General features: G+C 41.6%; 1 protein-coding gene across 4 annotated transcripts in view; it reads right to left on the bottom strand.

Moving 5' to 3' along the window:
• The window catches only part of naaladl2 (N-acetylated alpha-linked acidic dipeptidase like 2), a 663,050-nt gene extending 648,221 nt beyond the window's left edge, over positions 1–14,829 (bottom strand). For 2 of the 4 annotated variants that reach the window (XM_033031267.1, XM_033031271.1), the window contains exon 1: positions 14,668–14,828. The gene's annotated coding sequence lies outside the window, so the exon portion shown is untranslated. Of the gene's footprint in view, positions 1–14,667 lie in introns of all 4 variants that reach the window. The other 2 variants (XM_033031269.1, XM_033031268.1) reach the window with 2 other exon arrangements.
• Positions 14,830–27,183: the final 12,354 nt, after the last annotated feature.

Raw genomic sequence — 27,183 nt, 5'->3', positions numbered from 1 at the left:
TCTCACATACCACCAAATGCTGAATTACCAACCTTCACTCGAATATCAGCCTCACCCTCAAAATCAGCACCACCTCCCAAACTGATTCTCATTCCCTCCTAACTATCCAAACCATCCCAACAACCAAAATCTCCAGCAGCCAACCTTCAACGCAATCCTTTTGTCAACCATTTGCCACAACTAATTACTTAACCCAGCTCCAAAACCTTTACCACCAATTAGGCCTGACTCTACTACCTACTGACCAACCCTCTGCCACCTCATATTCTTAGCCCTTCCCTCCATTCCCTTTCCATATCTCTGCCACCCTCAGATCCAACCCCATCTGACTCCTTTCCTGTGCTTCATAATGGCAGACCATGCAAAAGAAAGGCCTTTCACTATATTAAATCAATTAAGTGCAGTTTAAAACTGTGTGCCTTGTTTGCTACAAATTCCCAGCATCTGGCCCTCAAGTGTAACATTGACCACAAGCTGTTTAAAGTGCCTAAGCAGTATCTTTTGATTTCTAGACATACAAGTTTTAATGAGATCATGTCACATTGCTCTAAACTCCTGAAATCATCAATAACTCCATCTCGGACAGTGAGCATTCATTACAGATCCTCTGGGACATGCGTTTCTTCATTCAGTAGAGAAGCCAAAGTCACATGCAGTAGTCCAGGTGTGGTCTCACCAATGCCCTGCACAATTTTTTGTGAGACTTCCCTCAAGTACCCAAACTATCTTGTCATTTGCCATCCTACTTGCTTGCAGCACCTTTAAGTCAAGTTCTTTTGTCTATTGTAATATCCAAATCCCTCAGAATAATAATTAGCAGTTTCTCATTGTTTTTTTAATTACTTGGGCAGGAATAAATTATGAGGAAGGATTATATAATCTAGGCATATATTCCATGGAGCTTTGAAAATTAAGGTGCATTGACTGAAGTTTCAACAACTAAAAATTGTGATAGCTACAGATAAACTACTCCCATTCATTAGAGACACAAGAGACTGCAGATGTTGGAATCTGGAGCAACAACTTGCCGGAGGAAATCAGCAGATCTAGAATCATATTGATGGGCGGAAAAAGGAATTGATGATGTTTTGGACTGAATCCCTGCATCAGGACTGAGAAAGAGTGGGGAAACACCCAGTATAAAAAAAGGTAATTGTGCGACAGGTACCATTAGGTGACTGCTGGACCGAGAAGGGGTGAAGGAGAATAGGCAGATGGCGCCAGGTTGAGGAGGGGATATGGATGATTGAGCCAGGTGGATTTTTTTTGTCTTTCTCCACCTTTCATCCATCTAAGAAGCAGGGGTAAACTAAAAAAAATAAACCCTGGTCTCCAATACAAAGAGGTGTTAAATAACTTACCCATAGTCTTAAATCGGATTCGGAATGGGAGGGGGAGTTGAAGTGCTGAGCCACCGGGAGATCAGGTTGGTTATTGCGAACCGAGTGGAGGTGTTTTACCTCCCCCCTTGACTCCATTCATCAAGTATCCAAGCAGTCTTTCCAGTTGCGGCACAGGTTCACCTGCACCTCCTCCAACCTCATCTATTGCATCCGCTGCTCTAGATGTCAGCTGCTCTACATAGGTGAGACAGAGCGTAGGCTTGGCGATTGCTTCACCCAACACCTACGCTCGGTTCGCAATAACCAACCTGATCTCCCGGTGGCTCAGCACTTCAACTCCCCCTCCCATTCCAAATCCGACCTTTCTGTCCTGTGCCTCCTCCATGGCCAGAGTGAGGACCACCGTAAATTGGAGGAGAAGCACCTTATATTTTGCTTGGGTAGTTTACACCCAGCGGTATGAACATTGACTTTTCCTATTTCAGGTAGTCCCTGCTTACTCCTTCTTTCCCCTCCCCTTCGCAGCTCTTCCTCAGCCCACTGTTTCCGCCTCTTCCTTTCTTCCTCCTGCCCCCCCCCCCCCCCCCCCCACTCTCACATGAGTCTGAAGAAGGGTCTCGACCCGAAACGTCGCCTATTTCCTTCGCTCCATAGATGCTGCCACACTGGCTGAGTTTCTCCAGCATTTTTGTCTACCTTCGATTGTCCAGCATCTGCAGTTCCTTCTTAAACATAGTTTTAAGTCTATATCCCTTTATAGATACTGCAATGCCTGGATTTTAAATAACTGAGAATCTAGCATTTGATTCTTGTGGATCATCATTATTGATCGTCTGCTATTCAGGAAAATAATAATAATTTTATTTTTCTGTTCTTTAGTCCTTTGGCCAATTTCTATCCAGGCTCGTGGGGGCAGGCTGTGTTTGCGGGCGGGGGCGGGCTGTGTTCGCGGGCGGGGGCAGTGAGTGCGACAGGCGCTGGGGATGGGAGCAGCTGAGTGAGTCCGGAGCCGGGTCCTGGAGCCAGCAGTGCGGTTTGAGCTGGGACCGGCAAGCGGTGAGCCCACACACCCACACCCCCCTTCCCCACACTCCCACCTACCACCAACACCCCTCCCCCCTCCCACATACACGCCCTCCCCTACCCCCACAACCCCCCCTACCACACATACAACCCACACCCTCTCCCCCACACACCCCCATCCACCACACTACCCCCTACCACCCACACCCCTCCCGCCTCTGACATACACCCCCTCCACTGCACACACACTTAAATACAATTGTTAACATTTGCTAATGCTGCTGGCATCTAGGCATATGCTTTCATTCATAAAGTAATCCACAAAGTAAAAACTATTTCTCAGCAACCTTTTCAGACTGATACTATATCTCATGTTTCTGAACATATGTAGCTCCCAATTCAACATTAAAATGCAATCATCCGTCTACACATAACTTAAGTAATTTGCTTTCTTGAAAGACATGATTGCACCAATATACATGAACTTCCTTTAAGACAGAAAACAGATTCATCAAGGTCAGAAAGTATTTCAGCAAACAGGGAAAAATGCTGCAAATGTTTTTTTCATTTCAAATTCTGCATTACAATAGGAACAAACCTCCTAAAAATGTCAGTGTTGTCTTTAGATGCTGTATATTAATAGTCAAATGGTCAGTCATATCCTTGAGATGTGGGTATTAGTAATGCCCTGCAGTTAATTTTTGACAATCAGTTTCTGCTCAGAAATGTCAGGAAAATTAAGGAATTGGTCCACTTGTTCAAATTCTAATTACCGTATATATATTACATAACTTTAAATATATTTAATGTAACGAGATGCAAACTGCAGGCTTCACATTAGATAATTCCACATGAGACCATAGGTTTTCCAGATAGTCTAACATCTAACAAACCTTTTAAGAACTGAAGATGGACACAAAATGCTGGAGTAACTCAGCGGGACAGGCAGCATCTCTGGAGATAAGGAATTGGTGACGTTTCAGGTCGAGACTCTTCTTCAGACTGAAATAGTGCAATTAAGAACTGAAATAGTGCAATTCCTCCAATACATTTACTTGAACTTCATCTTTTGACCACCTACTGCATTGTTAAGAAAGTTTGGGCATCTTAATAAATGTTTTCAATCATTTTTGATCAAATTATCTTTGTATGGGAATTAGTTCAAAACAATAAAATTCCTCAGTTCACAGAAACTCTTCTTATCTGACTGGCACAACAACCATTCCTTCTTTTAAAGTCTGAGTCGTACAGCACAAACAATGTATTTCGCCATCAGTTCCACGTCGACCGTTCTGCCTGTCCACATTTATCCCATTTGCCTGCATTAACCGCTGTGTCCTTTTATGCTTGCCAATTTAAGTATCTCTCTAAATGCCTCTAAACCTACTACAGTAATTGTATCCAATGCCACCACTTCTTCTGGTGGCATATTCCAAATATCAACCACTCTCTGTGAAAAGACCCATCCCTCAAATCCTCTTTAAAACGTATTTCTCTCATCTTAAACCTATGCTCTTTTGTTTTGGATATCTCTATTGGAAAATAAGTTGACCATCTACACTACCTGTCCTTTTACTAATCCTTTTCCTAAAGTACTTCTATCCCATCAACCTCAGCCGTTTATTCACAAGAGGGAAAACAAGATTCTAAAAAAGCCTCAATCTGAAATATTAACACCATTTCTCTCTCCAAAGGTGCTGCTTGCATGATTTTTTTCAGCATTTTCTGTCTATTTTAGATCTGAAATCTTAAGTATTTTGCTTTTGTACATATTCATAAAACTGCTTTATCCACTAGAATGCACAATCCCACTTTCAGGAGAGCATGAAGTTATTTTAATGCAATCTAAAGTAAAGATTTCAATATATTCCATCTTAAGTTTCAAATATGCTTTTAAATTAAATTCAGTAACTTAAATTAGGGTTGAAATTTTTGCTTTTTAAAGTAGGATCAATATTTATGTACCTAGTCTGCAAACATTACAAGAAGTCAAAAAGGATACACTAACCTATTTAATGCAAATTAGTAGAATGACAATAAGCTTCTTTATGCAAAATTCTCCACATTATGTAAATCCATCTGCAACCGTCTCTCAGTTCCGATCCAAATAAATTCTATGCAACAGAAAGATCAGCCTATTTTCTTTCAGCTCGGAATTTATGCCAATACTGAAAATTATTCAAGTGAACATTCAGTGTTGGGTCAGCTAATAACATTTAGAAAGCACCATGCAAGCAGAAAGCTCTGCAAACAGCGAGGGAAAATGCCTAAGATTGATTAAACCATGCCTGATTTGGGAGCAGTTCCAACTTCTCAGGCCGTCACCAACTTTATTTTGTCCAATCTATGATGTTATCAGCTCTTTACATTTCTGTTAGTAACTGACTTCAAGGACAAATCGTCAAACTGCTCAAAACTTGTTTACATTCAAGAGAGGCACAAAATGCTGCAGTCACAGTGGGTCAGGCAGCATTTCTGGAGAAAAGGAACAGGTGACATGTCGGTTGAGACAATAGGTTTGCTGATCAGTACTTTAGTCATTATTTCAATTGAGCTTGCATTTTTTTTAATTCATTAACATATCCCTGCATTTAAAAGTGAATCCATAAAATCTATTATTAGCACTGAAACGTATTCAAGTAGGGAAAAGCTGTAAAACTGAATAATTTACACACTTCCTATCAACATTTCCTGATTTACTTAGTTAGCAACTTACGTTAACTCGGTTTCTATTCAGCAAATTCTATACAAAATGAAAAATGGGTAAATATTACACATTTTTGAAAAATTACAATATACAGTATTTTAAATTATGCATATTTTTAATAGTCTTGCTTGGGGTGAATCAGAGGTTTTGCCTGTAATTATTACCAGGGACCCTAATTTGCCGGAAATAGGACTTGCTAGCAAAGAGAAGCCAAGGGTATGATTACACTCTTTCAGTGTTCATTTAAAAAAGTGTACTCCAAGAACTTGCAATTCCTGGAGAGGATACCATGGTTATGAGAAAATGAAGAATGCGAAGTGAACTCATTATCTACTTAGAAACATAGGTGCTGGAGTAGACCATTCGGCCCTTCGAGCCTGCACCGCCATTCAATATGATCATGGCTGATCATGCAAAATCAGTACACCATTGCTGCTTTTTCCCGTGTCCCCTGATTCATTTAGCCCCTAGAGCTAAATATAACCCTCTCTTGAAAACATATTACTTGAGTAATATTTGCAGTTATTCTGCAAAACTGGGATGACTTTGTAACTCATGCAAGACAAATGTACATCATGCAACCAAATAGGCACGCTTCACTCAATCCATCGTAAAACCGTCAAAAATTAACTTGTTTTTTTCCCCACTCTGAATAAATTGAACAAATTTTGGATTAAAAATGAATATTTTTAAAAAATTCATACAGCTTCCAAAATTTACTGTTAGCATTTAAATCACTCGCAAATGATTTTTTTCATCCAAATTATAAAGGTACACCGGGATATGATTAGATCTATTCATTGCTAAGTGGATAGCCTTCTTCCAGAACACAGAGTGCTAGTTAAATTGCAAGAACTCAATGTAAAACCATTAGCAGGAGACAATAATTCTGGAAACCCAACCAACCAGATACCATTAAAAAGTCAAAGAGAAAGTGATTTAACAATTTCAATAACAACATTCCATTGGATCAACAGAAATTAAACAAATTACACTTGCTCTGACTGCAGGGTCTGACTTAACCCAGAAAGTCACATTCTGACACAAAACTCAAAACCAAGTTCAGGGCAATTTTGTAAAAGCTAAAATTGCCAAGCAAAATCAAAAATAAAAAGACCGAAAGACACAAATAATCAGAGAGTTAAATTCACGAAATTATTGTTAAGTGGAGCATTATAACATATTGTGTTACACAGCCAATTTAAAAAAAAATACACTTTCTTAAGAAAAGCAAGATATGCAGCATTCGAAGTGCTTAAAATGATTCATTTGGTTTAATTTTTTGTTCTTGACTGTTGGTTGTCACAAATGACACGGAGTCTTTGAACTTTTCTTCCACATGCTTTGCTCCATAACTCCTACTTATACGGAGAATAATTTACTGCTGTCTTCCTTCGTAATAAAGAACGGTCAATAAAATGTGATATCTCAAGTAGAAAGTAGGACTTTTATAAGAAACCCTCCTAAACGCAAGGTTTCTTGTACATACAAGGGTTCGCAAACCCTCTCTGGTGTGACAAGTAAATCAGACTGCTGCTTTCTAAGATCAGAATATAAAGGATAGATCAGTACAGGTGACCCAAGTCAATGACCATTACCTTAAAAGCCCTGTCCTACTGTACAAGTTCATTCTCCTGAGTTTGCCCTGATTCGAACTCGGAGAATTACAGTAATGGCCGCTCACAGGTACTCGGGGCTCTCGTGACCATTTTTCAACATGTTGTAAAATGTTCACGAGTCTTCCCGAGCTTACCGCGTTTCCCGAGTACCAACCGTTAGTGTTACGAGCCGTTAAGAGACATCCCCGAGCTCCGACGTACATTCTACGTGCTTCCACGAGTTTGATTTTTTTTTTAAACTCGGGAGAGCTCTTGAATGAACTCGTACAATGGGACAGGACTTTAAGGCTACAAAGTTTAATAATCTTTAAGAATGCAAGTTTATTCAAATTGCACCAAGGCACTTAGGCAATGTGATTTACAAATTATATGATCCTGAAGTGTTGCCTTGTTTCTTTATGTTTTTGTGTACTATGACATGACAAGTGCCAGTTAACAAAGTCAGAGTAGTCATGTGTTATAAACAGAATTCAGGTTTGGATGTATTAGTTTTGTATAGCAATAGCCTTGATGATAACTAAATATTCATGTTCAAAAGTGATAAGAGCAGTATGAGGCCATTCGGCCCATCAAATCTACTCCGCCATTCAATCATGGCTCGGTTCATGGTTTCTTGGTCCTACAAAATATTCCAAATGGAATTTAAACTGGAGGTGGATCTATCTTTCCCTCTTAACCCTATTCTTCTGCCTTCTCTCCATAACCCTGACATCATGATTACAAAGCTGTATTACAAGCTATTGTTAAATCACGCAAATTGGCAAAGGCCTCCTTTCCGTCTATTTTAAAGTCCTTTTTTTTTAAATATTGAAAACATACAAAGAACCATTGGCCAGTGTCTAAACCTGATGAAAGCAGGAATAAGAGCAGAGTAACATTTGGAGCAAGGCCAATTTCAAAAGCTGACATCAGAACCATATTAAATCAAAGCCCTAATTCATCTTTTATTTTACTTTGTCAGGAGTCAGAGCTGTTAAAAGATGAACATATTCTTGTATTACTCCAATCACATTAGCCAAAAGGAAGACAAATGGCAAATACACTTCTTTAAATTACATTAGTGAATGTGTTTTATGAAAATCTACGACTTTCATAGTTAAGGATTTCCAGACCATTTCCCAATCAATTGTATCAATATGCGTAGATAGACACAAAAAGCTGGAGTAACTCAGCGAGCCAGGCAGCATCTCTGAAGAGAAGGAATGGGTGACATTTCAGGTCGAGACCCTTCTTCAGTCTATCTTTAGTTGAAACCAGCATCTGCAGTTCCTTCTTACGCACACCATCTATGGTGTGTCTGAATTACTGAGTAACATGACAATCTATATTACTATACTCATGTAGCTAATTTGGAAAATAATCCATTCTAACACATCAACGTGAGAGCAAGCTATCATTGGTCATGGAGAGTCCGAATCTGGGGTAATGATACTTCATGGTTCCCTGGAGTAATAAAGTCCCATTATGAGGTATGGCTAGCCAAAAACCCTTTTCCCGTGGTAGTGGCATCAAAAACAAGAGACAGTAGTTTTAAGATAAGAGGTGAACCTCACATAGTCACGGCATGGATACAGGCTTTTCCATCCATCAATTCTAGACCAACTATTCACCACCAATTATGCTGTAAAATCCTTATGACCTCTATGAAATAGGTGACCCATCAAGTCTATGTTGGCTTTCACAGAAACCCCATTCCCACATTTATTTTCACTAAACATACACCCACATTAATTTCTCATCCATTTACCCTAGGGGCAATTTACAACTGTCAATTAACCAGCACATCTTTTTATGTGAAAGAAAACTGGAACTGGGGGAGAATATGAAAACACAGAGGTAAAGATTGAACTTGAGTCATTAGAGTCTAAGACAGCATATCTATCAGTACGCTACCCTATAATAGCCTGAACTGTTCAGAACTTCAAGTGTGCAAAAATAAAACATGAAGTTTTAACTACTGTGTCCAGATTTGAAATTATTAGGCTTGCTTTTGGTTTTTGGGAGCCCATTGAGGTCAAAGCTTGAGAGAAACAGTTACGTTTCACTTAGGGCTGTGGTCCGCATGGTAAAAGGTCAAAATTCATGGTAACGGATAGATTCTATTATAACAGAAGTCTGTAGATCCAAAAATTGTTGTGGTAATTAAAAGGAGGAGGGAGGGGAGGGGGTATCAGATTCAAATTTGTTTATTGTCATATACACCAGGATATGATGAAATTCCTCATTCACATGAAGATCAGAATGTAAACATTTATATGGCATTGATAAATACAACAATAAACACAAAGCTGAGTACAAAGGGCCAAGGGGTGCTGCACAATGGCAGCCTTGCCAACAGTCTGTCTGTTTTTTCTTTTTTGTTGTTGTTTTAAGTGTGTTTTAAAAGTTTGTGTTAATGTTCTCTGGTTTGTTTTATGTGGGGGATGGGGGGTGGGGGAGGGAGTCGGGGAAAACTTTTTTCAGTCTCTTACCTTGCCGGAGATGCGATTGTTTTCCAGATCGTATCTCCGGTCGCTCTGCAGCCTAACCCTAGCTATTCAAGCTGCATTCAGGGGTATGAAGGTATGGAGAGAAATCCGGAACAAACAGAAGGCAGCAACGGTAATACAAGCAGCATTTAGAAGGCACAGAGTATACCGTCAATACAAGGCAATGAGATTGGCAGCTATAATAGTACAAACCCAGTATAGGACACACCTTCAAATGGAAAGTGATCGCAAAACTTACATGAAGGTACGCAGAAGCGTTGTACTGCTTCAGGCAGCCTACCGTGGAAGGTACACAAAATGCTGGAGAAACTCAGCGGGTGCAGCAGCATCTATGGAGCGAAGGAGATAGGCGACGTTTCAGGCCGAAACCCTTCTTCAGCCTACCGTGGAATGCTTGTTCGAAGGCAACTGCGGGGCATGCATAAATCTGTCACGGTCATACAGACTTATTATCAGATGTATAAACAGCGTCAGTATTTTAAGAAACTACGCTGGTCTGCCATTGCGGTACAGCAACGATACAGAGCATGCCAGATAAGAGATGTCCAAGTGAGACAGTATAAGAGTTTGAGAGAAGCAGTGGTGTGTATTCAGGCCTTATACCGCGGGATCAAAGCCAGAGTATTGGTAGAGAAAACCAAGGCAGCACGCTGTATTAAGTCATTCATAAGAATGTGCATTACAAGAAAGCATTTCTTGATGCAAAAGGCGGCTGTAGTCACTCTGCAAGCTGCATACCGTGGTTACCGATTAAGGGTACAGTACAGAGCTATGCGACAAGCAGTCATTTCGATCCAGAGATGGTACAAAGCATGTAAAATAGGGCATTCCCCGTTTGTGCAATATCAGTCAATGAGGGATGCAACTATTACCATTCAAACTGCCTACAAGAGTATGGTGGTTATGCAAAAGAGAGCTACTGTAAAAGTGCAGTCAGTACTCCGTATGAGTTGGTATAGGAAAGACCTAAGGAGACAAATAGACGCACAACAGAAAAGGCTCAAACGATACAAAAGGCTTAAACGATATAGGAAAGACTTCCTCAAACCGATTTATACAGCAGTTGTAGTGCAGTATCACTACCGTGCTTATGTAGTAAGAGAAATATACAGAGTGCAAATCAAAGCCACTGCTGTATTGCAAGGACAGTATTGATCCTACTTCTTGATGAATAACCAGAAAGGTGATTTAAGAAGACAAATAGACGAACAGCAGAAAAGGCTTAAACGTTGCAAAGAACGGTTAAACAAATGTGTGACGATGAGCAAAAAGCTGTTAACAGAAAAGTCTAAAGAAGAGAGGCTTGTCGGTCGAGACCAAAGTATGCAGGACCGATTGCGATTAGGACACTTCAGTATAGTCCAGCATGGAGCTTCCTTCACTGAGCAATGGACAAATGTTTATGCATTGCAGAATGTCATTATACAACAAGAGCAGATAAATACGTAGCGCCAGGAAATTGAGCGACAGAGAGCGACTGAAAAACGAAAACCTGCAGTCATGTGTCAGATCCCACCTACAAATAAGGAACAGAAACAGAGGAAATGTTAACTTTAGCAGAATATCAAGAACAGGAAGAAATCTGCAAATTACATTAGGATATGTAAAAAGGGAAGAGGCAGAGATACAGGTAGAGCTAGAGTGATTAGAAAGATGAGTGGAATGAACCATTATAAGTGCTAAGTTTAGATACAGTTTACAGTTATGATGTAATGTCAGATGACTGTAATAATATAATTTTGCAACTGTGTGTTAATCAATTATATTTAATGTAGTAGAAATGGTGTTATTCGCCTCCAAGCTAAAGGGGGAGCAGTGTAATGTATATAATGTAAATGGTGTTACCTGCCTCCAAGTAAAAGGGGGAGCAGTGTAATGTATATAATGTAATTAGCATATGTTATGTCTTGTGCGAGGGGACGCATGCGCTGGGGGAGACTCATGGTGGCGTCCTGTAATAAAGAAGCTTGCTAGTTTACTCCTGTATCTGAGAGTTCTTCTGAGTCAGATCCAAGTACCCAAAATACACTACAGTTTTGTATTTAGTAAATATCGTTTATCGAGGATAGTTCGGGAAGCGGTAGAGACGAGGGACGTAAAGCGGTGGTCCAACCAGTCAGAGGCCATGCTGCAAGATGCATTGAGTGATGTCGACTGGAATATGTTCGAAGCAAGTTCCAGTGACGTCAGTGAGTTCGCGGAAGCAGTCACGGACTTCATCGCAACAGTAACCGACAACATCGTCCCCACGGTAAGGGTAAGCACCTTTCCGAACCAAAAACCCTGGGTAGACAGGTCTGTTCGTGTGGCCCTGAATGCTCGCACCGCTGCCTACAACTCAGGCCTGGCATCAGGAAACATGGACGTCTACAAGGCAGAGTCCTACCGACTGCGAAGAGCGGTGAAGGACGCAAAGAGAAGGTACAGAGACAAGATGGAGTTACAGATGGAGCAGCAGGACACCAGAAGCCTGTGGCAGGGGCTACGGATTGTAACCAACTACCGGAGCACCCCTCCCTCATCCGCAAGTGCCGGCACCTCCCTAGCTGATGACCTGAACTCCTTTTACACTCGTTTCGAGAGGGGCAACACCACTCCAGGTCTGCCGACTATCGACAATACCGCCAGCGGGCTGGCTACCGAAGCTGAAGGGAGGAATGTGCACATTCTCGCTGTCCGAGCACGACGTGAGGAGGGCTCTGACACGGGTGAACACGAGAAAAGCTGCAGGCCCCGATGGCATCTCGGGGCGAGTACTTAAGTCCTGTGCTACGCAGCTAGCTCCAGTGCTCACTACATTATTCAACCTCTCCGTGGACAAGTCCGTGGTCCCTGCCTGCTTCAAAAAATCCATCATTGTACCGGTACCAAAAAATGCCTCCCCAGCCTGTCTGAATGGCTACCGTCCGGTGGCCCTTACCTCGGTAGTCATGAAATGCTTTGAGAGGCTGGTGAAGAAACACATCTGTGCCTTCCTCCCTCGGAACATGGACCCGTTGCAGTTCGCATACCGTCCGAACAGATCCACGGACGATGCGGTCTCCCAGGTCTTGCACACCGCTCTCTCCCATCTGGACAGCCAGAAGGGGGGGCTACGTGAGGATGCTGTTCATAGACTACAGTTCAGCCTTCAACACGATAGTCCCCACCAGACTGGCCGGGAAGCTAATAGAATTGGGGCTCAACACCTCCCTGTGTGACTGGGTCCTGGACTTGCTCACCGCCAGGCCCCAGGTAGTCAAGATGGGAGGGAATACATCGAAGTCCCTCACCCTGAGCACAGGATCGCCCCAGGGTTGCGTCCTCAGCCCCCTATTGTACTCCCTGTACACACATGACTGTGTGGCTAGGTTCAGCTCCAACTCAATAATTAAGTTTGCTGATGACACTGTGGTGGTGGGCCTGATCTCAGACAACGACGAGAAGGCCTACCGGGAGGAGGTGGCTGGTCTAGCACTCTGGTACCAGGATAACAGCCTCCTCTTGAACATCAAAAAAACGAAGGAGCTGATCATGGACTTTAGGAGGGCACATCATCCGAGGACGTACACTCCATTGAGGATAAATGGGGATGGTGTGGATAGGGTGAACTGTTTTAAATATCTGGGAGTCCACATCTCCGAGGATATGACATGGGCATCACACGCCACAGCACTCGTGAGTAAGGCAAGGCAGCGCCTTTACCACCTCAGGCAATTGAGGAAATTCAGAGTGTCTCCGAGGATCCTCCAGTGCTTCTACGCAGCGGCGGTGGAAAGCATCTTGTCCGGGAACATTACCATCTGGTTTGGGAATTGCTCTGCCAAGGACAAGAAGGCTCTGCAGAGAGTAGTGCGTTCGGCCGAACGCACTATGGGAACTTCACTTGCTCCCCTGCAGGAGCTATACATCAGGAGGTGCAACTCCAGAGCCAACAATATCATGAGAGACCCCTTCCACCCCTGCAACGAACTGTTCCAGCTGCTACGGTCAGGCAAACGCCTCCGTTGCCATGCGGTGAGAACGGAGAGGTTGAGAAGGAGTTTCTTCCCAGAGGCCATTCGGACTGTAAACGCCTATCTCACCAGGGACTAACTCTACTGAACGTTTTTCCTTCCATTATTTATTATGTAAAAGAATATGTGTGTTATGATTGTGTTTATAGTTTGTTTGGTTGTTTGTCTTTTGCACAAAAGTCCGCGAGCATTGCCACTTTCATTTCACTGCACATCTCGTATGTGTATGTGACAAATAAACTTAACTTGACTTGACTTGACTATCATGAACATACAAACATTCCACCATCTTTCAACAACAGAAAATTATGAAACATTAGATGGACACAAAAATCTGGAGTAACAGGCAACATCTCTGGAGAGAAGGAAAGAAACATTATTTTGCTTCAGTACATTTGTTATGAGACAGCAGTAGATTATTGTTGACAGAGCAGACTCAATTTGTGGTTTCCTTATCAGCAATTCCTTACCCTTGGTATTGGTCTCTCTGTTGAAGTATAAAAATTTGAGCACTTTCAAATTATTTTCAATCACCACTGCCAACAAATCACCACAGCAACCAAAGTAAAAGCCCAAAAAGTCTAAACGTATAACTGGGAATGACAAATGTCAACAATACTGTTTTTTTGCAGATTTCCTTGCTAATACTATTTAAACTAGTTTTGGGACTTGATAATATGAGACAGTGAAGAGATATTGCGAGTCAAAATTGATCTGTAAACAGATTAGAAGAAAGTAAGAAGTCACAAGGCAGAGATTTAACTGTGGAATGCTTAATTGATGGCCCTAAAGGAAAAATATTTTTATTTTAAGAAACCCCATCCAGTAAACAGCTTTAGATTTTCAACAACTTTTATTTCCCACGCGTGAGATCACAGAGTATCAGTGAAAATGCCTCTGGCATTGTGAACGGTCCCCACAATACCCTTGCTGAAACATAAAGTTATGCTGAGGTGCAAGTTTTCACAGTTTGCAGAAAGTATTTCAGTGCCCAGCGAAAGCTACCTGACTCCTTGTGATTTAAAGCTGTTTTACTTGTTGACATTGTCTCACCATGATCAAACACACACTCTCTCTTCAAGGGGCTTCATTCTTTTCCGGCAGCAGTCTCCTGACAACGCCGGGTGACTGACTGACTGACTGAGCTGGAACGCCGTGCCGGGCCTAGCGCAGGCCGGCGGCCTGACTCCCCTCCGTCCGAGGCGAGCCCCGCGCCGCCGCGCTGACTGCGCCCGGGGGACCGTTGGTGGTCACCGGGGCAACGCCGGCCGGGCAGGAGGCTCGCGCCGAGAGCGGGAACTGAAGGGAGGGGGGCGGAGAACACGGCCGCCGTATCCCGGGGCAACAGAGGGGCTCCCTCCATCCCCGCGAGCCCCCGGGGACGGGAGAGGTCGCGCCTGGACCGGGCGCCCGCCCAGCCCCAGCTCCCACTCTGCACCCACCCACCCGCTTGCTTGCTTGCTTGTTTGTTTGTAAGAAACAATCACCCACCTTCTGCCTTGCAACAAAGTGCCGATGCCATTTCTTTTATTTTCCGCCTTTCTCTCGGTTACAGTCCGACACACCCCTTCAATTTGCTTCATTCCCTGCAGCAGGTTCCCAAACTCGCTCCCCTCCTACCTCACTTGTTAACAACAGGAGTGGCAGCGCACACGCATGCAACAAACTTCTAGCGCTCTAACTTCTAAGAAGTTGCAGGAATTACTCCAGCTCCAGTTTTAGCAACGAATTCATATTATAGAAACTCTAAATTATTACCAAAGATGGCTCTAAATCACAACGTAAAAAATATAATCAATTGTGTATTCTTTGAGAAAGTTAGATTATCTGTTAATTACAAAAATAATCATCAATATATCGCGTCGCAAATATGCAACAAAAGTACAATCCAAGCACCTAAATACAGTAATCTTCAATTTTTAAGCAGATAGAGCCACCGTGCAGTGAATCCTCGATAGCATTGTTAATTTCAGATTCCCCATTGGCATTTATGTTGTATTGCACCGATTAATTATAATTACGTTCTACAGAAGGAATGAAGAAATACTGGTGGCAATTTACTATCGGAAATAACCTCATAAATAAAGAGCTTTTGAGAGAATTAGAATTACTTTACCCACAATACAGTACTTCAGTATCTAATGTGCAAGTTATTGGTAGATGGTAAAAGTAGTGTGTCTTTGAAAGTGAATTTCTAATTCCGCTGATAAAATCATGTTACTGAATATGTGAAAATTGTTAGGAAGCAGGTTATAAAAAAATAAGCTGATAATTTCAAGACAGCCTCAATCCACACATGAAACGTGTTTAATGGCTAACCCTTGAAGTTCTAAAAAAGATATGCTAAAATTACTCAGCAGGTTAGGCAGCATCTCTGGAAAACATGGAGAGGTGGCGTTTCGGGTCGGGACCCTTCTTCAGACTGATTCCTTTCTGACCAGTCTGAAGAAGGGTCCCGACCCATAGCGTCACCTATCCATGTTCTCCAGAGATGCTGTCTGACCTGCTGAGTTAAGCCCCTGTCACACTTATGCCCCTTGCGCACCACCCAAGGTTTCCGTGAGGTTCCTGGAGGTTTTGGTCACTCTCCCTAAAGGTCGAAAGTGGTTTCCGCGTAGGCGAGGCTTCTTCTATGTTCCTGCGATTATTTAAACAAAACCAAAACCGGCCTCAACTAAAAATAGGTTGCCGTTTCGTCGAAGCCAGTGGAGTGGGGTTGCTATTTACTTACAGGCAGTCGAAGGCAATCTCCTTCGCTGACCGGCCATTTTGATTGGCTCATTGGAGTTTTCAGCAAAGATCCTTTGGTTTTCAGGACCTAGAAGATCCGCCGGAAGGTAAAATACCCGCTAACTTTATTAAACTTCTTAAAACTATCTCCACTCCTTCTCCCACCCCCCCCCTTCTATCCCCTTATCTCTTCCCTTCTCTCCACCTTCTATCCCCTTATCTCTCCCCTTCTCTCCCCCCTTCTCTCTCCCCTTCTCCCCCCCTTCTCGCTCCCCTTCTCTGTCCTTCTCTCCCCTTCTCTCCCTCCCTCCCGCGCTCTCTAAAGGACTTACCGTGCTCTGGCAGCCGTTTACCTTCCTCTTCATCGCACAGACAGTGCTCCTCTGCTATCCTTGGCCCCCACCTTCACGACGTGTGTGTGTGGTCGGTAGCAAAGATCCTGTAGGATCTTTGGTCAGTAGATGCAGCTCACGCTTCGGTCGAGGCTTTCCAGGCGAGTGACCAAAACCTCTGGCGACTCATGGAAACCTTGGGTGGGACGCAAGGTCACCAGAGGTTTCCATTCAGGTTTCCTAAGTGGGACAGGGGCTTTAAGTCCTGCCCCCCCATGTGACTGGGACCCAACAGGTCCCACTTAGTCTAGTGTGCTCTAGATTTTTCCACTAATGATGGTGGGGAAGATGCTAGAGTCAATTATAAAAGATGGCACATTTGGATCGCAGTAACAGGATCGGTCCAAGCCATATTCAGCCCACAATGTCCATACTAGCCCTCTGGAAACCAGTCCCTTCGGCCCACAACACCCATACTAGCGCTCCAGAAAGCCTCCCCCCCCCCCCCCCGGATCAACGGAGAGGAAAAAAAACTTTTTCACCCAGAGAGTTGTGAATCTGTGGAATTCTCTGTCTCAGGCAATGGAGGCCAATTCTCTGGATGCTTTCAAGAACGAGTTAGATAGAACCCTTAAAGATAGCGGAATCAGGGGATATGGCGAGAAGTAAAGAACGGGTACTGATTGGGGATGATCAGCCATGGTCATATTGAATGGCGGTCCTTGCTCGAAGGGCCGAATGGCCTACTCCTGCACCTATTGTCTATTTGTGTCTTTGTTTGTAAACCAACATCTGCATTTCTTCGTTTCTGAAGTTTTCAGACTGACTCAGGGAATCCTCTCCTAATTACACCTTGAAAGATTATTTTCCCCTGCAAAGATTGTGATCACAATAAATTGTCATGGAAAGGAAGCTTAATTTGCCACCTGGAAAGCAGAAGTTTAGTTGTGCAAATGGTTGCAAACAAGACCCATGTTAATCAACTGGAAATTCTTGAGTTTGCTCGTCAATTTCAGTGGCCACCCGTGGTTAAAGTAGCAGCTGTGTTCTTAGGGGACAATTGTGTCTGATTACTCCGGGGAAATTACAGGGAGAGATTGGCAGCATTTTTTTCTGCTTTGTCAATTCTAAAGTAACTTTTGAGTGGATCTCCCGTTCCCGCTCGAAATTGAGATATAATAAATGTGGCCCGCATAATGCGGATATCATTCCACAATGCATCACTATCGTTCCATCCAATTAGCATTCGGGAAACACGTGTTTTAGCAGGACCACCTGTAGATTTGCTAAAAAGAAAGTGATATAGAGCTGTAGTCTGCATTGATGTACATACTTAGTGGGTGCAAGCACCTCAATACATAGTGAAGACAGACACATATAACTGGACTAACTCAGCGTCTCTGGAGAAAAGGAATAGTTGATGTTTCGGGTCGAGATCCTTCTTCAGATCCGAAACGTTACCTATTCCTTTTCTCCAGAGATGCTGCCTGACCTGCTGAGTAACTCCAGCATCTGCAGTTTCTCCCCACACTCAATATATTGTGCTTTGTTTTGGACTGGTGTGAGGCATTAATAGTGTTCTCAGATATTGTCAAAATTAATACAAATAGTGGGTACAGGCTGCTGCAGGTTATGGGCACCTGACTTATGGACTCGGCTACATTAAATCAAGTTCCTATAATATGAATTATTTCATACAACGTGGGCGGCTCTGACAAGGCCAGCATTTATTATCCATCTTTTACTTTGCAAAGCACTTGATTACGAATCCCCTCTTTAACCTGCTATGGTCTTCTTCTTGCGTATGGCGTGCACAGCCTAAAGTTCAATTTGACAAAGTTCTATTTTATCTTATTTGATTGTGCACGCCGGGTTGATTGCATTCGTCGAAACAGGGCAGACCACATGGAGGTTGACTTGCTATGGTGATCCTGTTAGATAAAGAGTCGCAGAGTTCTATGTTCATACTTCATAGGAGCAGAATTAGGCTATTCAGCACATCGAGTCTACTCTACTATTCAATCATGGCCAATCTATCTTTCCCTTTCAACTTTCATTCTCCTGCCTTCTCCCCATAACCTTTGACACCCTTACTAATCAAGTACCTTTCATTCTCTGTTTTAAAAATGCCGAAAGATTTCACCTCCACAGTCCACCATGGCAATGAATTCCATAGATTTGCCACTCTCTGGCTAAAGATATTCCTGTGCTGCCTAAAGAAAGTTGTTCAAATCGAGAACAGGTTCGGCAGACAAATGCGTGGGTTGGTGGAGAAGAACTGGTTGGTTCACTCCTTGAGGAAAGAAGATTGGAGGGTGACCCTGCTGCAGACTAGAGTTATAGGGGGATTGTACATTTGTTGTTCCTCAATATAAGAACACGTTCAGTCATACAAAGGGTATATTAGTGAAAGGGAACTGGTTGGGCCACTGTTGAGAGAAGGACAGTGCCCAACAATGAACAGACAACACTACTATAAAGCAGTAATGTCTCTATTATGTGGTAGGGATCACAAATTTGGCTAATTGTTGCAGTGCATCTTTAACCACAGTTATTATGTGCCTGTCAAGACATCTTTCAGGATATTGATGGTGGAAGATTTTGTAATGGATATGCTGTTACATCTCAGGAATAGATGGCTAGTCTCTCCCTTGTTTGAGATGATCAATGCTTTCACTTGTAATGCATGAATATTGCTTGTGATTTATCGAGTCATTTCAATATATCATCCATGCAGGCAGTACTGCCTCATTACCTGAGGAATTGGAAAGGGGTTGAGTACAGTTTTATCATCCATGAATATCCTCTCTTTCCAGCTTACGGTTTTAGTTTTAGTTTTAGTTATGCAGCGTGGAAACAGACCCTTTGGCTCACCGAGTCCATTCCGACCAGATATCACCTGTACACTAGTTCTATCCTGCGCACTGGTGAAAATTAACAGAAGCCAATTAACCTACAAACCTGCATGTCTTGGGAGTTTGGGAGACAAGAACAAGGAGGCAGATTAATATCTCAATGGTGTCAGATTAGGAAAAAGGGAAGTGCAATGAGACCTGGGTACACCAGTCACTGAAAGTAAACATGCAGGTGCAGCAGGCAGTGAAGAAAGCTAATGGCATGTTGGCTTTCAAAACAAGAGGATTTGAGTATAGGAGTAAAGAGATCCTTCTGCAGTTGTACAGGGCCCTGGTGAGACCACATCTGGAGTATTGTGTGCAGTTTTGGTCTCCTAATTTGAGGAAGGACATCCTTGTTATTGAGGCAGTGCAGCGTAGGTTCACAAAGTTAATCCCCGGGATGGTGGGACTGTCATATGAGGAAAGATTGGAAAGACTGGGCTTGTATTCACTGTAATTTAGAAGGATGAGAGGGAATCTTATAGAAACATATAACATTATAAAAGGACTGAACAAGCTAGATGCAGGAAAAATGTTCCCAATGTTGGGGGAGTTCAGAACCAGGGGCCACATTCTAAGAATAAAGGGGAGGCCATTTAACACCGAGATGAGAAAAAACATTTTAACCCAGAGAGTTGTGAATTTGTGGTATTTTCTATCACAGAAGGCAGTAGAGGCCAATTCACTTGATGAATTTAAAAGAGAGTTAAATAGAGCTCTAGGGGCTAGCGTAATCAAGGGATATGGGGAGAAGGCACGCACGGGTTAATGATTGTGGATGATCAGCCACGATCACTGTGAATGGCGGTGCTGGCTCGAAGGACCAAATGGCCTCCTCCTGTACCAGTTTTCTATGTTTCTATGAAACTGGAGCATCCATAGAAAATCCACGCGGTCACAGGGAGAATGTACATATTCCGTACAGACAGCACCCATAGTTAGCATTGAACCAGGGTCTCTGGCGCTGTGAGGCAACAACACTACTGCTGCGCCACTGTGCAGAGTAAATTCAGTGATTAAGTCGTTGAAAATAGTATAGCCTAGGACACTGCATTGGACAACGTGCTGATGAAATAAAAATCATAACTATCTACCTTTGTGCTTTATTCATGTTTCCTGGTGGCATAATGTCAGCACAATAAATAGCATTGACGGGAACAGAATATTGCAAAGGAACATTGCTAGGTTAAACATAGACCAAAAACCTCAGCAGCACTTGAGAGTTCAATGTGAGGTAATGTGATTTCATCCACATTGGAGGGAGGAAAGTTAGATTAAAATATTTTATTAATGGGAAGAAACTAAAAACTGTGGAGGAGCAGAAATCACTAAAACCCAGTGGCCAGGAACAAAAGTAATTAAAAGGACTAATGGAATTTGAGATATTACTTTACGAAGGCTGGAATATAGATAGATGCCACCAGCTGTATAAAGCTCCTTTTAGATCACATCTCATGTAATACATTCAGTTTGGGACATTGCATCTAATGGAGTATGAAGAAGGATCCTGATCTGAAACGCTGTTTGTCTATTCTCTCCTCAGATGCTGCATGACCTGCTGAGTTCCTCCTAGATTAAAAAAATATCTGGATCTTTTATTCCAGCAAAATCAGGAAGGAAGATTATTATCTAAATGGTGTCAAGTTGGGAAAAGGGGAAGTACAATGGGATCTAGGGGTCCTTGTTCATCAGTCAATGAAACTAAGCAGCAGGTACAGCAGGCAGTGAAGAAAGCAAATGGCATGTTGGCCTTCATTGCAAGAGGAGTTGAGTATAGGAGCAAAGAGGTTCTTCAGCAGTTGTACAGGGCCTTAGTGAGACCACACCTGAAGTATTGTGTGCAGTTTTGATCACCAAATTTGAGGACGGACATTCTTGCTATGGAGGGAGTGCAGCGTAGGTTCACGAGGTTAATTCCCGGGACGGCGGGATTGTCAAATGCTGAGAGAATGGAGTGGCTGGGCTTGTATACTCTGGAATTTAGAGGGATGAGAGGGAATCTTATTGAATCATATAAGATTATTAAGGGTTTGGACACGCTAGAGGCAGGAAACATGTTCCCGGTGTTGGGGGAGTCCAGAACCAGGGGCCACAGGTTAAGAATAAGGGGTAAGCCATTTAGAACGGAGATGAGGAAACATTTTTTCACACAGAGAGTTGTGAGTCTGTGGAATTCTGTGCCTCAGAGGGCGGTGGAGGCCGTTTCTCTGGATACTTTCAAGAAAGAGCTAGATAGGGCTCTTAAAGATAGCAGAGTCAGGGGATATGGGGAGAAGGCAGGAACGGAGTACTGATTGTGGATGATCAGCCATGATCACATTGAATGGCTGAATGGTGCTGGCTCCAAGGGCCGAATGGCCTACTCCTGAACATATTGTCTATTGTCTATTATCTGCAGTTTCTTGTGGCTCCAAGCTATTGAGATATCTTTCTTTTAATCAAACTGGAGATATATTTTGATAGGTATATGTGTAATGGATATGAAATAATGATGGGTAAAATGAGCTGAGATACAAGTCAACCACCTTTAATTAAATGACAGAACAAGTTTGAGGAACTAAGTGAGTTTTCCTGTTCCCATCTTCTTAAAGCAAAACTGTTAAAGGAGCAGAATTATAGGTTAACACAAAACACAGTACGATGGTTGCAACACGCTGTACTTATTTAATCTGCTAATATTGTTCCTGGGTTTTCTATTTAACTAACAAGAAACTTGAAAGCAATGGATCATGTGTGATTGAAAACCATTGTTATAGGATCAAACTAACACAGTTTTCATGATAGCTTTAAACTGTAACTTAACAAGCTTAGTGAAAGGAAAGCAATGTAATTTCATAACTAAACCCAAATTCAAGTTTTTTTCTAGGCATATATAGTAATGAAATAATAAAATAGAAAACATGAAAAATAATCAGTCTGTCAGTCAGCATATGTTAAATGAAAATTTAGATCATGATTTGGTTATGATCATTATTTTGCTTTTAGACAGTCAGGCAATGTCACGATAATTCAAAAGAGACACAAAGTGCTGGAGTAACTCAGCAGATCAGGCAGCATCTCTGGAGAACATGGCGTGGAAACATTTCGGGTCAGGATCCATCTTCAGGCTGACTGCTGGAAGAGAGGAAGGGCAGGAGTAAAGTCTGGCAGCTTATTTCAGGCAACTAAAAGCTACTGTCCAAGGACTCATCAGAAAAATAAATTCACAGTTTTAAAAGGGGAGAAGAGGGAGTGACCAGGGTGCCACTGATCTTTGATTATGCTGGTGGCCTTGCCGAGGCAGCGTGAAGTGTAGATGGAGTCAGTGGAAGGGAGGTTGGTTTGGGTGATGGACTGGGATGCATCTACAACTCTCTGCAATACATGTTTGTGTCTTCAGTTGAACCTGCCACCAATGCTGATGACGTATGAAGTTCTACATGTCATTGCTTTCATCCTGCCACTATGACTGGAACAAATCAAAGCATATTCCTTTTATTGCTCGACGGAGTAAATAAATAACTAGATAAATCAACATTTTCATGATTCTCAATTCCACTAATATCACATTCCCAGAATAATTTATACCCCCATGATTAGATTCTCAGAAATTAATTTGTTGAACGGTGCTGCCATAGCAACAAATTGTTTATTTCATAAATAATTTTAAATTGCATGCCGTCATTGCTTAGACAGAAATGCAGGTTGAATGCAGTCACCTGATTTTGTTTCATCCATTCTCATGCTCACCTTATTTACTCATTCTCATGCCTCACGCTCACCCCTCTCCTTAAATCAATTTACCATTTGCTCTCACCAAATTACATTGCACCCACTAGCCCTTCTGCTACAATCTTAGTAATAACTCAGTCTTGAACAAAATAATTGTTAGTTCTCTGCTCCCCTTGATAAGTTACTTCTGTGGAGCTAACTCATTTTTTTTCAATCCCAGTCAATACTGAAGAATTCATCAAGCTCACCTCAGACTCCAATTTAGTAATTTTGTAAGGATAACAAATTAAATTTCTCTCAAATTTTGGTTCAGCAATCTAAATTGAATAACAAATTAATCACCTTTCTATAATTTAGTGGCGTCTCATAGATATCCTACAAAGTCCCTTTTGGTTCACAGATTCTAATTGCTCCATTCCAATACTCAAGCTGCTTTGGTCCAGTAATCACTTCATTATATTTGTTGATTTGTCTCATTTATTTTGGCTTCTTAAATAATTATTTTGCTGCACTATGTCTTGGCATGGGTTTTAATGTATTAGAAATACAGCCTTCTTAATGTCCCAAGTTCTTTCGCAGTTAAATGGCCAGGAAGATACTATAACAAGGATACTATTACTCCTGTTCAGCCAAGCTTTTGAAGCCTTTATCTTTTTTTTGTGTGTGAGTTCAGGCTAAAGAATCATTCCTTGGGCAAAAGATCATAAATGCTGCATTTTCTGCACTCAAGTGTGATGCAAATTGGAGCACATTAAAAATCTTCGACCATTCATGAAGTCTCTTTCTGGCCTTTCTTTTTCTCCCCAATGGTCTCAGACTGACTACCCAATTTAAATAAGACTGGTTGAAGATACCTCTTTCAATTTAATTGGAACTGTCTTTGGCCCTTCAGACTAATGGGGATTGCAAAAATAGAATTGTAATTAATTTTCACTCTTTGGAAAAGTGGGCATGTAGAAACACAGTTAAATTCTTCACTGCATATGGAATCTGTAGAAACAAAATCTAATTCCATTTGGTGTCTTAATTCTCACTCGCGGATGCTGTCGTAATATTTTGTAGCTAATGTTTTTTAATCACTGCAGAAATTCAAGGCTGAAAATAGCAATGAGGAGATGGCACTGGTTGTGAAAAATATGTGTTGTAAAAATCGGTGCAGATATGTGAAATGAAGCAATGATATGTTTGTGGCATTTAACTGTTAGCTGTAATAACAACAGAAAATGCTGGAAACACTCAGCAAGTTAGGCAGCACCAGAGAAAATAAGATTCTTCAAGTGAACAGGGGAAGAGAGAAATCAAGGTAGGTTGAAGTAGAAAGATGTGGGGAAGGGAAATGTAAGAAAAATGAAACATCTCTGATAGTGTGTGGTATGGGTTTGCCATGAGGATAGGTTGTAGAGGTTATCAGGTCATCATAGATCAGAAGATAGACACAAAAAACTGGAGTAACAATGGGACATGCAGCATCTCTGGAGAGAAGTGACGTTTTTTCCCGGTCAAGCCCCTTCTTCAGACTGAAAGTCACGGGAAAGGGAAACGAGATATATAGGCGATGATATAGAGAGATAAAGAACAATGAATGAAAGATATGCAAAAAAGTAACGATGGTAAAGGAAACAGGCCATTGTTAGCTGTTTGTTGGGTGAAAACGAGAAGCTGGTGCGACTTGGGTGGGGGAGGGATGGAGAGAGAGGGAATGCCGGGGTTACTTAAACGTCACCCATTCCTTCTCTCCATAGATGCTGCCTGTCCCACTGTCACTCCAGCTTTTTATGTCTATCTTTGGTTTAAACCAGCATCTGCAGTTCCTTCCTACACAGAAGTAAGACAGAGGTGAATTTCTGATGATAGTTAAATTTAGGAAAGATTCTGCTCAGTTGACAGAGGTGAATGCCTTTGCAAGGTCAGAAAGACCAAGTCAATAAAGTTGTGGGAGGACCTGATGGATACATAGAAAATTATGAGGCATAAATAGAGCAGATAATCAAAATCTTTTTTTTCCATGATAGAGGTATCAAAAACAAGAGGGTGTAGGTTTAAAGTGAGAGAAAGAACTTTTAAAGGATATCTGAAGGGTAAGTTTTTTTACACGGAGTAGTTAATATCTGGATTTGATGCAAGTGGAGGTGGTGGAATCAGATACAATCCCTATGTTTAAGAGATGTTCAAAAAGGCAAGACAAATAAGGACATAAAGTGATGGATTGACTTAGTTGGTCCGGCAGCCTCTCTGGAGAACATGGAGAGGTGAACACAAAATGCTGGAGTAACTCAGCGGGTGAGGCAGGAAGGAATGGGCGACATTTTACGGGTCGAGACCCTTCTTCAGACCCGACCCGAAACGTCGCTCATTCCTTCTCACCAGAGATGCTGCCTCACCCGCTGAGTTACTCCAGCATTTTCTGTCTCGCTTTGATTTAAACCAGCATCTGCAGTTCTTTCTCACACATGAATAGGTGAATATGTCGGAAGAAGGGTCCCGATCCAAAACTTCACCTATTTGCACTGATTTGCACAGCATCTCCAGGGATGCTACCTGATCAGTAGAGTTACTCCAGCACTTTTTTATCTCTTTTTGTATACCAGCACCTGCAGTTCTTTACGTCTACAAGACAAAAAAAAGTATACATTCCTTCTCACCAGAGATGCTGCCTCACCTGCTGAGTTACTCCAGCATTTTCTGTCTCGCTTTGATTTATTTATTTATTTATTTAAAAAAAAATTGTTTTTTTTATTTTATTTTTATTAGAAGTACGGTAAGTTACAATAATACACAACACATATGTCTTAATACATTTTTTGTACCGCTTCATTTTTTGAGCTTTAAAAAAAAGATAGAAGTAAAGGAAGTAAGGAAAGTGCGCAAGAGTCGTGAAGGTGCAGGAGAGTGTTGAGAAAAGAAAGCCCCTTAGAAAAGAAGTTAGAGAAGGAAGTAAAGAAAGAAAGTAGACCCTAGAAAAGAAGGAAAAAGAAAGGAGAAACAATCGCTCTATTATAACATTAAACTCCGCAGAAAGGGGACTACCAACCAAGTCTGTTTTTGTTGGGCGGGGTTTTACCCCCCGTTGCCAGATCCTGGTGCCTTTTATTTATTTATTTATTTATTTATTTTTTTGGATTACTATTGCACCTTATGCTTGTAATAGTTCCAAAAACGTAGACCACGTCTTTTGGAAGTGGTCTGCTTTGCCTGCTAAGAGGAATCTCATCTCTTCCAGATGTAGTGTTTCAAACATATTTGATATCCACATTTTTATTGTTGGTGTAGGCGCATTTTTCCAGAATTTATGTATGAGCTTTTTTCCCATTATTAGCCCGTAATTGAGTAAATTCTTCTGAAACACGTTTAGTTCAGGGTTACCTTCCGATATTCCAAAAATGATCCATTCTGGTTTTGGTACCAGTTTTATTTTAATTAATTTTGTAAAGATGTCAAATATTTCATTCCAGAATTTTTGGATTTTTGTACAAAAAACAAAAGAATGCGCTATGGTAGCTTCTTGACACAGACATTTATCACAGATGGGTGAGACATTAGGGAAGAGTTTATTTATTTTAGTTTTTGAATAATATAGTCTATGTAATGTTTTGAATTGGATGAGAGTATGTCGTACGTTGATCGAACATTTATGCACCTGTAGTAAGTGATTATCCCAGCTCTCTTTTGAAATTTTTATAGCTAATTCTTGTTCCCAGTCTCTTCTAATTCCATCAGTTGTGGGTATTTCTATGTTTAAGATGATGTTATATAAGTGCGATATTAGATTCGCTGATTCCGCCTTTGTCTTCATTGCTTCATCCAGTAAGTCTGTAGGCATATTATGATAGTCTTTTGTGTATTTTTTCAGATAATCACGAATTTAAAGATATTTAAAATATTGATTATTTTTCAAATTATATTTCAGTTGTAGTTGTTGAAATGATAGTAATTTTCCCAATTCATACAGATCTCCGAGTGTTTTGATTCCCATTCTTTCCCATTGTATAAATGATTTGTCTATAATTGATGGTTTAAACGATGGATTATTAACTATTGGTATTAAAAGAGATAGGTTTCTTAATTTTAGATTCTGTTTTATTTGTTTCCATGTTCTAATTGTGCTATGTATAATTGGATATTTATTATAATTTTTGTTATTCAGATGTATTGGTGAGAGGAGAGTCGCTCCTATATTACACGGAGAGCAGTCCTCTCTTTCCATTACAATCCAGTCCACCTGCTGGGCAGAATTGTCCAGCAGGTGAATCATATTTTTAATATTTACTGCCCAATTATAATACATAAAGTTAGGGAGCGCTAGACCACCCAACTCTTTTCATTTATTAAGGTGTGCT

The sequence above is a fragment of the Amblyraja radiata genome, chromosome 13 (genome assembly GCF_010909765.2).
Source record: "Amblyraja radiata isolate CabotCenter1 chromosome 13, sAmbRad1.1.pri, whole genome shotgun sequence".
Classification (NCBI taxonomy): domain Eukaryota; kingdom Metazoa; phylum Chordata; class Chondrichthyes; order Rajiformes; family Rajidae; genus Amblyraja; species Amblyraja radiata.
The sequence above is the reverse complement of the archived record's forward strand: the minus strand, read 5'-3'. Positions and strand labels throughout refer to the sequence as shown.